Genomic DNA, 13934 nt, shown 5'->3' with positions numbered 1-13934 from the left:
ATTCTCTTCCCTGATTTCTGTTTGCTTACAGAAAACTACATGCTTAAATAACATTTGAGATCATGTGCGTGTTGAGATATTAAAGCAAATTTCACAGTTTTAGTGATTCTTGAGATATATCAACACTGGAGAACAAAGAATGGATAAGCCATAGTAAAATGAGAAAGATACAAAAAAAAGACGGAAAAAATAAACAGAATCCTTCACTTGGTAATCTCAAGTTGTCAGTCTGACAAAATAACTCAATTGTCATGTGGGCTTGCCACATTTGTTTGGATATAGACAGGAGAGTTGCCAGTTTTGCCAAGCCAATATGCCATATGGGTTGTGCTGGTATGTCTCAAAAGTGCCCCTTGTTGTATCCCAGCATAGCGGCTTTCGATTACCTAGCTGTGGCAGTTCTTTTCCAAGCTCCCACTACTTCTGGCACATTATAATGAAGATGACTCCTTCACAGTGTGAACTGCTCTCTCACAACTATGATCGCAGACGCAGAAACAGAGCAAGCGCAGGACACTTACAGCAACACAACTGTACTCTGTTCAAGTGAGACACACACACACAGGCATCACATCACGTTAACAGTTTGAGCTGGACTATGTTGTGACTGGAATGTGAGGATTAATGGATATTTATATTTCATTATGTCTTTATACTGGCCACAGAATAATGTATCCCTCTCTGGGAGATACTGAAACATATGTCAGCCCTTATCAAGTCACACATATAATTCAATTAGGCTCTAAACGCACTGATCAAATTTTGTTAATGTCTAATACATCTTCCGAAAAGGCACACAAATGCAATAAAACTGTTTCACACTTATCAGATATTGGGGCACATGTAATCCAGTTTAGCGTATCATTTTGGTTGTGGTGAATGACAAACCAAAAGTGATCACTGGAGGGTTTTGTAATGTACTGGATTTTTACTAAATTGGAGGAAATGTCATAATCAGTAAGTCTGCTATTTATTTTCTTGATTCGTTTATTTATTGTCTGAAGCAAGTGTAAAATTCCTATTAAAATTTGCTTCAGCAAAAATCCAGAATTCAATTATATTCCATCTATTACAGAAGGTTACCTCAAATTTTCACAATTTAAAACTTTGACCCAGGACAGTTTGGCCTAAGCAAAGTGACTTTTTTTCTGATCAGCTTTCTATTGATTTAACAGTCACTTAACTGGATAATTGTTTTGGCACTAACCTCAGAAAAATGCCAGCTGCATGCACAGTAAGCATCACTTCCTAGTTCTGTTTTCAACAAAATTCAATTTATGTGGCATGAATTTCAACTTTTAAATGCACTTTTATTTCCTACTTTAGTAAAGAATAACGTCAAAGGGCACCCAGAGCTTTGCAGACAAATGTCTATCGTTCTCTCAGCTTGGAGATTGTCTGCTTCCACTTCTGGGCAGAGGCACCATCAATAAGGTAGACATTGTTTGTTCACATTTGTGCAGCTGCCGGCCCTTTTGCTTTACCCCTGTTGTGGAAGAAATAAATGCATTGTCATTGTGTATGGAAAAGTTCTTTGTACACTAACGTAGTTTTAAAAATAGTCAAAACTGTTGGTGCTTCTCTACTTGCATCTTCAATATTACTGCATTGTGGTTGTTCTCGTTCCAGTTCAAGCCAACCTTCTGCCAATTAGAATTCAAACTAAGCGCAGCACCATTCCCCAAAGACATTGCACTGCTGGCTTGTTGGAGGACTGCATGCAAGTGGAAGCCTGCACATTCAATGAATTTCTCTTTTCCCTGCACAGGCAGAGAAAGCTAAACCGATAGGACTCTGATTAGGGTTTTTAAGCTGTCATTTATGGACAGTATCTATAGTATTTAATCTTAAGGACATCAAGATTACATAGTTTGAGCATCATCATTGCTTTCCTGTTAGGTCCAGGCAGTGCTTTTGTCTATTCTTTTTCAATTAAACATTTTCTTTAGTTGAAAAAAGCATTTGTATGAATGTACAAATTATCTTTTCTTCCACCCACCTAACAGTAAGAATAGACACCAATTAGTCACCTGACAGCAAACAAAAACACTGCACCACATTAGCTAGATGTCTACTTCCTGACAGTGGTAACTTACCACCCTCCTCAGCCAAATGAGTCACCTCTGTGAAAGAGCATCATCAGCCAGGACAATACGCTCTAAAGGCAATGACAATGGCTATTCTGCCATCGCGATCTGTTTGTTGGTGTGTGTGTGTAGGTGTATGTGTATGTGTGTGGCTGGTATGGCGGGTTTTGTTCAACCCGTCACACTACACTTGGCTCCTGGTGTTGGTAGTAATCAATACAGGCCGGCAATCACCTACTGTTACCCGCCTCCCATACTGCCTGTTTTGTCCCTGACTTAATAATTAATTAGATCCCCCTTCAAATGCAGTGGTGACGCTGTTTGTAGCCTCTGATGACACACTCACACTCACACCCACACATGCACACACAAACACAAACACTTGGAACTGTAATTATAAAAGGTTAGAATATAAAATGTGCATTTGAATGTTCACTTTGGTAAACAAATAGCATAGGTATATGCACTTTTCAAAGGCAGAACAAACAGTAGATTAGTGATGACACACACACACAGCCAACATCAAGGGTAACATTTCTATTGCATCTGCTAATCACTGATCAATAATTCAGAGCCCCCTTCTCATCTTGAAGGGTCTCTGGCTTCCTGAAACATATGGCAGCTGTGTGTGTGTGTGTGTGTGTGTGTGTGTGTGTGTGTGTGTGTGTGCCCTTGTCTTACATCGTTTTATCTGCTGTTCAGGTTACTAGCTTCTTATCAAAGAGCCCTGTCTGCAATGTCGGCCAAACAGCAAAAGGAAACAACTTAGTTGAAGTTGTTTTTCAGAAGTTGACTTTTGTTCCTTTCCTCCCTCAGCCATGTTACATCTAACGATGGAGCATCCAGTGCCAGTTATAACAGCCAGCTCAGTAATTTGCTGTGTAAGTCGACATGATGGTTATCTCTGTACAGGGCACCTTTCATTTCCTCCACGCTGGGCTTTTCTCGATTCATGCTGCCGTTATCTTTTTTAGTAGGTCTTTTGGCAATTTGTCCAGCATGGGTTGGCTTACTAAAGGTCTCCTGCTCCACCCTCCACACCTAAACCACCCCTCATTTTATTATCTAAGGAATTTTTTATTAAATGGCTTGCTTCTTATATTTGATTGACTTAAAACCCTAATGAGTGAGAGTCAGATTTATGGATGTCACAGCTTTAATATACGACATTTATTGTGTCTTTTTCTTTTGTAGTAGAAAATATACAGTCAAAGGATAAATGTATATCTTTTGAATTGTAGTTTATTTTGACAATTCTGCTTCAGCACATGATGTTTTTATTTATTTGGTCCTAGAGTTATCGACTTCTTTATTTGTTAATTATAGATTGTCTTTATTTAGTAGTAATGCTTGATCCAAGACAATCACATTTTCCCTCCACTGTTCCTACTTTCCCTAATTCCTTATGCATTTGGCTTCTTCTTTAAAACAGTAGTAGCTAATTAAATCTTCTGAATGCAGTCATTTTTATAAACTGGCCAATGAGCTGTACCATTGTTCCTTAAAAAACAAAAACAAAACAAAAAACATTTAATTGCATGCAAAATTTTAGACACTCGAGTGATTTTTCAAAGGACTCTCAGTTTTGTCTGAGCTACCCTCAAGGTAACAGTTTGGCTAACAGTCTGTTTTTGTGTTGTGTGTTTGTGTCTGTGTGTAAACATCTCTTGACTATTGAAGGATGACTCTTCCCATGTTTGCCTACATCACGCTGTGCACATGATGAATAGAGAGAGATGGTTATACTGGTTCATAGGAGGTCCAACTATGACCTCGATACCCCCGTGGTAGCACAGTACCAGGCTTTGTCCTGGAACACAAAACAATCATAACATTGTGCTTGAAACTTTTGATGAGGGTAGGTTTAGGGCAGAGAAATGGAAACTATTTAACATTTGAAAAGTTAAAAAGTTTGTATATTCAGCCTTTAAAATAAAATGGTAGAAATTTGGATTTACCTGTAAAGGAAACGAAGCAAACACCTTTATTGTAACAAGTGATTTGTTACGAATAATTAGTGTTGATAAACTTATGAGGGGATAATCACCAACCTCCTAATGTGATCTCTTTGGATCACTGCTTAAATCACCCCACAGGAGAGGAGGGGAGAGAGGAGGGAGGCATGCGGGAACAGAGTTATGAAACCGAATCTCATCCCTCATTTATTTATTTCCCTCCATGCTTAGCCTCACTTCTCTGAGTAATTCTAATGAAGAGGCCTCAAATGACTTAATTTAGAGTGAAGTTAATTGGGTTTGGTGCTACACTTCCTGCCTGGATACTTTCTTATGTTTCCCTCCTGATTTTAACACAGAGGGGGGAGAGCACAATCTAAAAGCAAACAGATATAGATTGAGAAGAAAGTAACAAATAAAAAAGATGGAAAGTCAGATGAGAAAAAAATTAAAGGAAAAATGAGAGAATGATAGGAAGTGACAAACACAGAGAAATAAAGATGAGTAAGGGGCTGGAGGCCCTCATATCAGGCGTGTCACCCCCGTTTGCCCAGGACTGTAATTAGATTTGGCAGCAACCCCATAATGATAAATGCCAGGATGATGAATGGAAATGCAAATGTGTGTGAAGTAGCCCCAGCCATCAAAGCGGGAATATCATTAACACTTTCCTCTTGTCAAATCCATCATTGTCAGTAGTGTCTCCCTGCAACCACCATGTCCCACCACCTACACAGGGGTAGTTTAGGAGTTAAGGGGGAGGGATTTTATAAAGGCAGCAACTAAGAAAGTCAAAGAGGGACATAATTAGTGGTAACTGAGTGTTATTCCTGCTACACTATGTGGTCTATTTGATTTTTATTGGACTTTATAACGGGGCATTACTAAAAACAGACATTACTGCAGTGAAGTAATTAATTATACTGCTTGGAAACAAAGAAGATGGAATAGCTGAAAATGATATAGTTCTAACTGGACTACAGCCCACTTAATGACTCTGAAGCTGTACTTAGGCCAAATGATATTAGCGTTGAAGCAATGTCAGCATGTTATATTGCTCACTGTCAGTATTTTAATGTTTAGGTGGTAGTATTCATCATTTTTTTCTCTGATTTTCTCTTTTTAAGCAAACAATACAACAAGTGAAACCTTGGCTTGACAATGACACTAAGTGATTTATTAACAGATGGCAGAATTGTGCTTGAATCAGATATCATTTATCTATCCAGTCTATCTAATATATAGCAAATAGAAAATCTGTTGCATATTTTATGGCAGTTTATCCAAATATCTTTTGGTCCTCACCATTTGTAGGGCTAAAACCTGAAACTGAATTTTGGAGTTCACCTTACCAGACAGAGCTGTCTGAGGGTCTCACAATTTTGGTAGGAGAGGGAGGGTGAAGACTTTTATTCTTTTACACTCTCAAAACTTAATAACAGGGATTAAAATACCTAATGTAATATATGTGCTCATCCCAATTCTCATTTGTATGAAATGTTTTCTTACCAACCTCAACCTTTTTTTTTTTTTTTTTTTTGCCTAGATTGGTTCAGATAATGTGTCAGAATATTTGAGTGTGGTGGAGTGTGCTTACTATACTGTTTTAAATGACTGCCAAATGTAAAAGTACTGGAGTGAGAGCAAAGTAGCAAATCATTCACTTCATCGTAGTGGTGAAAGTAAGACACTTGAAAGAATTTCCTTTTTGGAACTGGTAAGTGAAACAAAATGTGTGTGCCATTACTTTTAGTGCAGATGGTATTTGTGTGGGGTTAGTACTTCAAAATATTTTATACAAACAATGTCTAATCTATATACACTTTATGGTATGTTCTTAACTTTTTACATCATGATTACATCGTAAAGAATGGTGATGCCAAAAATTCAAAGGAATTCTGACAACTGATAACCAGACACATGTAAGATATCCCGCACAATCAGCAAGATGTTGTTCAGGCTACAGAACTACTTGGCAAGAGAGCAGTTGTACTAATAAAATCAGTCTTTGCTTTAAAGCCATCAAATGAGCGGTGTCCAGCGTCCTGTAGCTTCACTAATGCATTTCATAATTCTTTAAAAAATAAAATCCATTCCATAGAAGCATCTTTACTTGTACCGAGAACTTTTTAATCTGTGTTGTAAAAATAATCAGGTAGGCCATAATCCTGTTTCCATCACTTCTTTGTTTGCATTCATTCACCCATAAACACTTAGACAAATGTTTAATTGAGACAAGGTGGTAGTGGTAGGGTGGAGATGTAAGTCAGTGAAGCAAGCAGTGGTGTCTTTTACAGGGGTTGTATGAGCCAGGGCAGCTTTGTCTGACACCTTGAACTAAATTATTGAGTGCAGGGGGGAAGAAGCAAAGAGGAGGACGCCGTGACATTAGTACTTGTTGTTGTGGGTGCTGTTCAGCCTAGCATATATCTGAAGTGAGATAGCATGAGTGTATGTGTGTGGACATGACAATTACATAGACAAAGTGAAAGAGAATGGAAATGGACAGGTGAATTGATACCTAGTACACCTGCTCAACATCTAACCCAAAAGAATCAATAGTATTTCTATTAGCAATTGTACTTGCAAAGCATGATGGTATTACACGATAGCATTTGTGCAAATGCAGAAATGATTACATATGGCAAGTTTTATTTATATTAAAATACAATGGCATAGCTGTCGGTAACATACCTATGCTTTGCAAATATTCTGCCGCATATTCTTTATATTCTGTAATGTTGATGCCAGGTAGTATCAACAGCATAGCGGATACTGCAAATTAATGTTTAGATACTTTTCATAAGCTGTAGTTACTATACTTTTTATATTGACAAAATCCAGGTGAGCACAGTTCACATCTACACAATGAAAACATGCCAATAGGAGAGTCCTACTTTAAAATTGTGGGTATCGGTCAGACGCTGTCCTATCATCTTCCTTGTTTGACCCAGACACTGATCTCATCTGCAGCAATAAGGGGCCTCCTGGTCCTAATCAAATCATTCATTAACTATTTAGTAGATTCAAAAGTTCAGTGGACCATTGTTGCTTGCCTTCACCATTCCAAGCATTCAGCTAAGTCACTGCAATTAAACATACATACATTTGCACAAAATGCCAACAAGAGTAAGCAAGAACATGTACACTCAATCCACAGATATGTATACAGAATGCACTCTCTAACACAGAAAGACACACAAAAGACTTTGATGAAGCCAAATTAGAGTACAAGGATGGGGGTGGTTGGCTGGTGTGCAGCTTATAAATGATTTAGTATTCTGGCGACTCTGCTTACAGCCGTCTGTCAGCAACTAAGGGGTCATGTGGGCGACTAGCACGCGACCAGATCAACGTCACTCAACCTAAACCAAAACAGGATTTGAATTTTTTACATTTTTTTTTTATTTTGTGTGTGTTCATTTCCTTGGTTAATATTATCAAATAAGTTTTGTCTTCATATCCACAATGGTTTAAGCTTGCAAATAAATTATTAGGCCTACACAAATAGGAAGATTATGTTTAAATATATATTTGGCAGGTTGTTTGCTTCAAACGTGCTTTGAGGAGTTTTGTTCTCCAAAACAAATACAAGTAGTTTGATTTGTTACAATTGTATCTAGGAGACATACAGTCTGTTGTCAAAGATGGAATCTGTCTACATCAGAAAACAGAAGCTGACTGTAGACACATGAAGTCATTTACCCTGCCACTGTTACAGAGTAAAGGACTGTCTCTGTCTCTGGACACTGGGCTTTATGCATCTTACTGTCAGGTATAATATGAATTGAAGTGACAAGATCTATACTAAAGTCCCCTTCTTCACCTGTCCACTTTAATGTGTTTGCTGCATGTGTTTGTATGTCTCTAGTTCAAGGTGAAACGTCTATGACACAGCAGAGTGTTAAAAGATGTACACAACATGTGCAGACACACATTGTCCTCCCTACTCACCTTTTCTTTTCATCTTCAGGAACAGGACATCTGCAGAAGAGTTTCTGATGGACCAATCCTCTGTTTAAATGTTTTATTCACAAATGTCTACAGTGGTTTGTTGTGTCCTTAGGACATAGCCTGAAGCTAAACACTCTCTTACTCTAGGTGGTCAGTGCTGTGATACAATGCTTTTCTGTGTTCGTCATCCCCCTCTTGGACCCAGATAAAAAATCCTATAATGGAAAGGACTCACACCTGAAAAGCCCAAGAGCAAATGTGAAGTGAAATCTGAGGAAGTTAAGAAGACATGAAAGACCATTTGTCATTTTCAATAACAGAGCATGTAGTGACCACAATGAACAGTGCTTTTTTATGTTTTTGATCATGACTTATTCAGAAATGTTCTGGGTCTCTGACCCCAGAGAAATCTTTCTTCTGAGGCAGAAGATTATCAACAGGTTTATCTTGGTATTTGTAATCTCCTTGTGGTAATTCTGGTTACAGAATAACAAAAAATAACATTGGTATAATATTATATGAAAATGTTGATTTTCTGTGTCATGCTAGTCTTGAAAGATCCAAACAATTTGCCAGCGACTGTGTTTAGCTTTTTAGAATATGGCTAGGAAATTTGTGAGGTGAAAATAAAATAAAATAATTTAATGTTAATGCGTTATCTGCCTACAATAAAAGCTGGCCATAAATGGACATTCCTGCTTCAACTGAACTGTGAAATAAGGCAGCTTTTGAGCCATTTTGCTGAATCTAATTGAAGTATTATATAAATCCTAAGAGATTGAGTCAAAAATAACTAAATAAAGGCAACTAATTTATTTAATATATATAAAGTCTTGAAACTATGAAACTTAGATACTGTGAGCTGCTTTAAAAATGTCACTTTTATCATCAGTCATCACATATCCAAAGACATTTTCTCCTTTACAATGTGGAGAACTGCTTAGCAGCAAACCTCAACCTCAACACACAGAGTAAGACCCTGATACACACTAAAAGCACACAGTGAACACTCCAATTTCTCCAGGGTTTAAGCTTTGATGTGACATAGTCTTATGCCTGCCAAGGACACTGCAGACTCTCAGCCAAGACTCTTCACCTGCAGCTACAGACTTATTGTCAGACAGCAAAGAAGTGCACACACAAGCGCACAGAGAATGTCTCCATCTTGCAGTCTATCATGCTCACAGAGACAAACTCAAATTAAGGAAGTCTGCTTTCTCTCTTGATCTTCCACACTGTGTCAATCCACTAAATAAAGCAATAAAGCAAGGACAATTCATGTGAGAGACAGTTGTCTAATGAGAACAATGGAGATAAGACAGTGGCAGAAAAAATAAAGCAAAAGGTCTTAAATTAGGTGAGTCATATTATGCCTATCCTGGCACTGTTGTTAACGACGATAATGGATGATTAAGTTCAACTGCTTTTGTTTACCATGCACACACACATACACACAAACACATGCATTTGACCTCCACCTTTATACCAAATATTCTAGTAGGGCTCTACAAAGTTGTCTCCTTTAAAACGTCACACATATACACAGACACAATATACAGTACACATATACATCATATACAGGGTTCCACTGTATATTCCATTTCCGTGGTGCATGGATCCAATATATAAAGTGCAGTCTGTAGCCCTGAGGACAAGACCGGACAGTGAGAGCTACACAGCTCAGCATGTTTGCTGCAAATCCAATTATTACTCTCCACCTTTGAATTCAGGCGCTGATCCACAGAGTGCTAAAGCAATTATGAGACTTGGTGAAGGAAGGAGGGAGTTACCAACACTGAAAGAGCAACAAAGAAAGAGAGAGATTAGCCAATACGTTAACTCTTGATTCACAGAACCACCTCAGCGTCGCTGGTATTGCGTTCAGAGATTTCCTGGTAATTTCTATTCGTTACACAATGCAGTGCACAGCTACTCTGCACTTTATCAGGAAACCAAAATAAAAATCACCTCAATTCCTCATGACAAAAATTTCACAATATTTTACTTTTATTTTACTCTCATTCAACTGAGGGTTGCCTGTGGTGGGGTGCAGGGGTGGGGTTGATTGATGGAGCCGTTCCTAGCAGTTAAAGGCAAAGCTCTGGGCAGGTCGCCAGTCTGTCACACGCAGCCGATTTAAAATGACCAGTTAAACTAACTTTGGAGCATCTGGAGGAAGCCCATGCAGGCAAAAGGGGGACATGCAAACTCCACAGAGAAAAGACCTCAACCAACCAGGAGTTTCAAACCAGAAACCTTCTTGATGTGACAGTGCTAACACATGAACCACCATAACACATTATCATGTTAGCTCAACACATTTGAAGGTAGGCAGATTTAACCATAAAAAGACATGCAAGTAAGATATGCCGGTGCATTTGTCATCTACTCACCCCCAACCCCCCCAAAACAGTTAGAAATACTTAAAGCTATAGCATAAATGAAGAAAGTGAAAGTTATTTGTGTAAAGACAACAGACTCTGTTCACACTGAGTTAATGGCTTATACACAAATTTATAAAATGCTATTCAAAAGAACTAAATTAGAACTGATCGTGTTACTGTGGAATGCAGCCTAGGGATAATGTAATGCCATCACACATATACACATATGCTATGCCCCTTAAAATTTGACTCGACAAGCATATCAGTTTTACACTGAAGTCAAGGGTCCCATTTTGGCTGTAAATTTTAAAATAAAAAAGTCAAATACTTGACATATTCTTACTGGGGTCACACAAAAAATATTTTGAGGCGCTCCCCTTTTCAGTATAATCCTTAGATATATTTATTTTAACTGAGGTATAAGCATGAGTGGTTAAAATGATCATGTTTTTTGTTTGGTACAATCTCCAAGTAACTAATGCCCTAAGCCCCATCCTTCTATTGTCTGACAGAGTGCTTTCACTAAGAAATGCTTCACAACATGCTAGGACAGACATGGAATTCATTTTAATAACATAATCTTCTGTCATTTTTAGATGACAGTTAATGACAGGTTATTGCTCACCTTGTATATACTTGTCAACAGAGATGTGTTCAAAAGAAAAAGGTTTTGAATATTCAAATACATCTGCCCCAGCATCCATGCACCCCCACGCAAACATGATATATATATGTGTGTATGTGTGTATATAGGGCTGCCACAATTAGTCACGATTACGTCGACTATCAAAATCGTTGACTGATTTAATAGTCGACGCGTCGTTTGAAGCTTTGTAAGATCACAAAAGACGCAGGAATAAGTAGTAGGATTTAAGAGTGTAATAACGGCCTGACACAGAAGATGGCAGCACTGCATGTACAAGGATGTCAGCTGCCGTTAACCCCGAAGAAGAAGAAGCTGTGTCCCAGAATTCATAGCGCAGCCCAGCTCAGTTTACAACAATGGCGGCAGCTACTTAGTTTTAATGTTACTCTTATTATTCTTTCTGGGTCACAAAATAAACGTTTAACATATTTTCAGGCGAGAATGTAGCTGTGTAAACCTCAAATATCTGCTCAGTTTATCAAGACACCACATATTTTCAAAAGCGCCCCGACGTTTTCGGAGACGTCTGTTACCCACTAGCTCGATAGCTAGCCGGGGGCAAGGCTCACCGGCAAATCGTTTTCAAACCCACTGCCGTCTTTCGCTACTCAGGTTAATAAATATATATAAGTCACTTAGATAACTTCAAAATGTCATTGTTTGGCTTTTTTAGTATTTTATTTGTTCCTGAGTAAATCGGTTTGGCTGAGATTAAGGTTATAGTTTTTACACAGCTGAATAAACAACTGATTATCAGAATTGTGAGATGCTCGAGAATATACTCCGGTGTCCTGTTATATTTTAGATAGCAAGGAGTTTATTAGACTTCACCGAAACAATCTGCAAATTTCATTAAAATTTAATAAACTATCATCTTGTCTTTATTTTTAGTTAGCACATACCGTAAACACTTAAAGCTGTAAGCTAATGATAGTTATATAAGAGCAGATGCTGCTGGTGCAATAAGCTGTACGTTTTACGTCCAATGGATGATGATCTGATTAGTCGACTAATCGCAAAAATAATCGGTGACTAGTCGACTATCAAAATAATCGTTTGTGGCAACCCTAGTATATATATATATATATATATATAGATAGATAGATAGATAGATAGATAGATAGATAGATAGATAGATAGATAGATAGATAGATAGATAGATATAGATATGGGGAGAGAGAGAGTGAATAGTATACAACTGAGTATGTGACAACACATCTACATATGTGAATTTTTAATTTTAGCACAACATTTTTTTTTGTCTTGGCATGGATTAAAATTGTAAAGACAGCATGAAACTCAGATTTTTTCAATCTGTTCAGGATTTGTTTTAAGAAATGCCTTGTTCAATTACCTAGAATAAGCACAAAACAATGTATTGTTGATTTAATGATGATCTTTGTAAAGCTGAAGACAAAGAAAAAATTGTCTCCGTATTGACAGTATTCCATGATCCCTATTCAAGTGGGTAATACCACAGGGACTTAAAAGACAACTGGAGGTCTTTCACAATCAAAACTAACAGCAGCACAAATGCATATTGCTCGCGCTGCATAATCCTGACAAGCAAGCTTTTGATGATGACGAGACAATTGTTGTTGTACAACCTTGCAATGCTCTGAAAGCTCCTAATGCCTCTATTTATAATATTTGACTTGGCACCTTTTCCTCTGTCTGACTTCCTTCACTGCATTTGCATATCAGTTGGAAGGTGCTGGGAAAAGAGAAAAACTAAAGAGCGTTTTAGAAAAACTGACAGTGAAGGGATATCAGACGATCAATCACACTGACAGAGCTGAAATAAACAGAGTGGAATGAAGATATGTGAGAGCACAGGTGTTTCTCTTTCTGATCCTTATCACTTCTGTCTAATCTGTCACTGCTTTTCTTTTCTTTGTGTCTCACCTTTCCTCCTCTATTTCATTTTCTCTTTATCACATTCTTATATGAGGGGAAAAGAAACATTAAAGAGCATTTTATGCTAAAACAGGTGGACCCAGTGCAATTTCAGTTGACTTTATTATTTTGTGACAAGTAAATATGATCTGGAGGAAAGCTTCATCTTACAGGAGCTAAATACTGGCTTAGTAAGTCACATGAACCACAGATGATTTGTTGATCTCTGCCTCAACAAAGACTAGATATCTCACTAGACATCGCTTTACTTTCCTGAAAAGAAATGCATTCCCATGCTTCAGTAAATCTCCAACACAGGTCATTGCAAAGGCAGGCCTACTCACTCAGTGTATAGCACTGACCACAGGGAGCGGGTGTGCGTGTGCATTTGCGTTTGTGTGTGTGGATGTGCGCATCCAAGCTGATGGCTGGCAACATTCGGAGGCTGCATATATATTTGCATGTTTGAGAATGTGTGCGTGCATGTGTGTATGAGTGTTTTGTGCTGCACTACAGTGGGCTGGGCTGGCTGACTGCTGGGAGTCTCATAAAGCTCTCAGTTTGATGACCAACTGAGCAGTAAATTAATTAATCATCATTTTATGCCTCATCAAGCGCTTTGCCTGCTCCTCACCACGGGAGCCCGTCCCAATTAGTCAACAGTGAAGCCAATTGTTTTGTTTAGCTTAGGTGTAGGGGAAAGAAAGAGAGAGCAAACAGTAACCACATCAAAGGAAGAAGGAGCAATGCTATTTTATGGTGTGGACTGGAAAGGTGACACACTGATACAATATCAGACTGCATTTATGTATGTTGATTGAAGTCGATATCCGCGTGTCAGCTTTATTGTATTTCCCACCTGTGTGTACGTGTATGTGTGTGTGTACATATTTGTGTGCGTGGCACAGAGTGAACGACGGTGTGCGTGTTTGAACAAGGGGGAGGGTAGAAGAGGATCTGACAAGCTAATAAATATGTCATCTGTCTGTGTCAGGAGATTGCAGGCCTGCAG

The sequence above is a fragment of the Aulonocara sp. 'chitande type north' Nkhata Bay genome, linkage group LG11 (assembly GCF_057382095.1).
Source record: "Aulonocara sp. 'chitande type north' Nkhata Bay isolate Kocher_YH1m ecotype deep benthic linkage group LG11, A_spYH_male_GT1.1, whole genome shotgun sequence".
Lineage (NCBI taxonomy): Eukaryota > Metazoa > Chordata > Actinopteri > Cichliformes > Cichlidae > Aulonocara > Aulonocara sp. 'chitande type north' Nkhata Bay.
Note: the sequence above shows the minus strand (reverse complement) of the source record.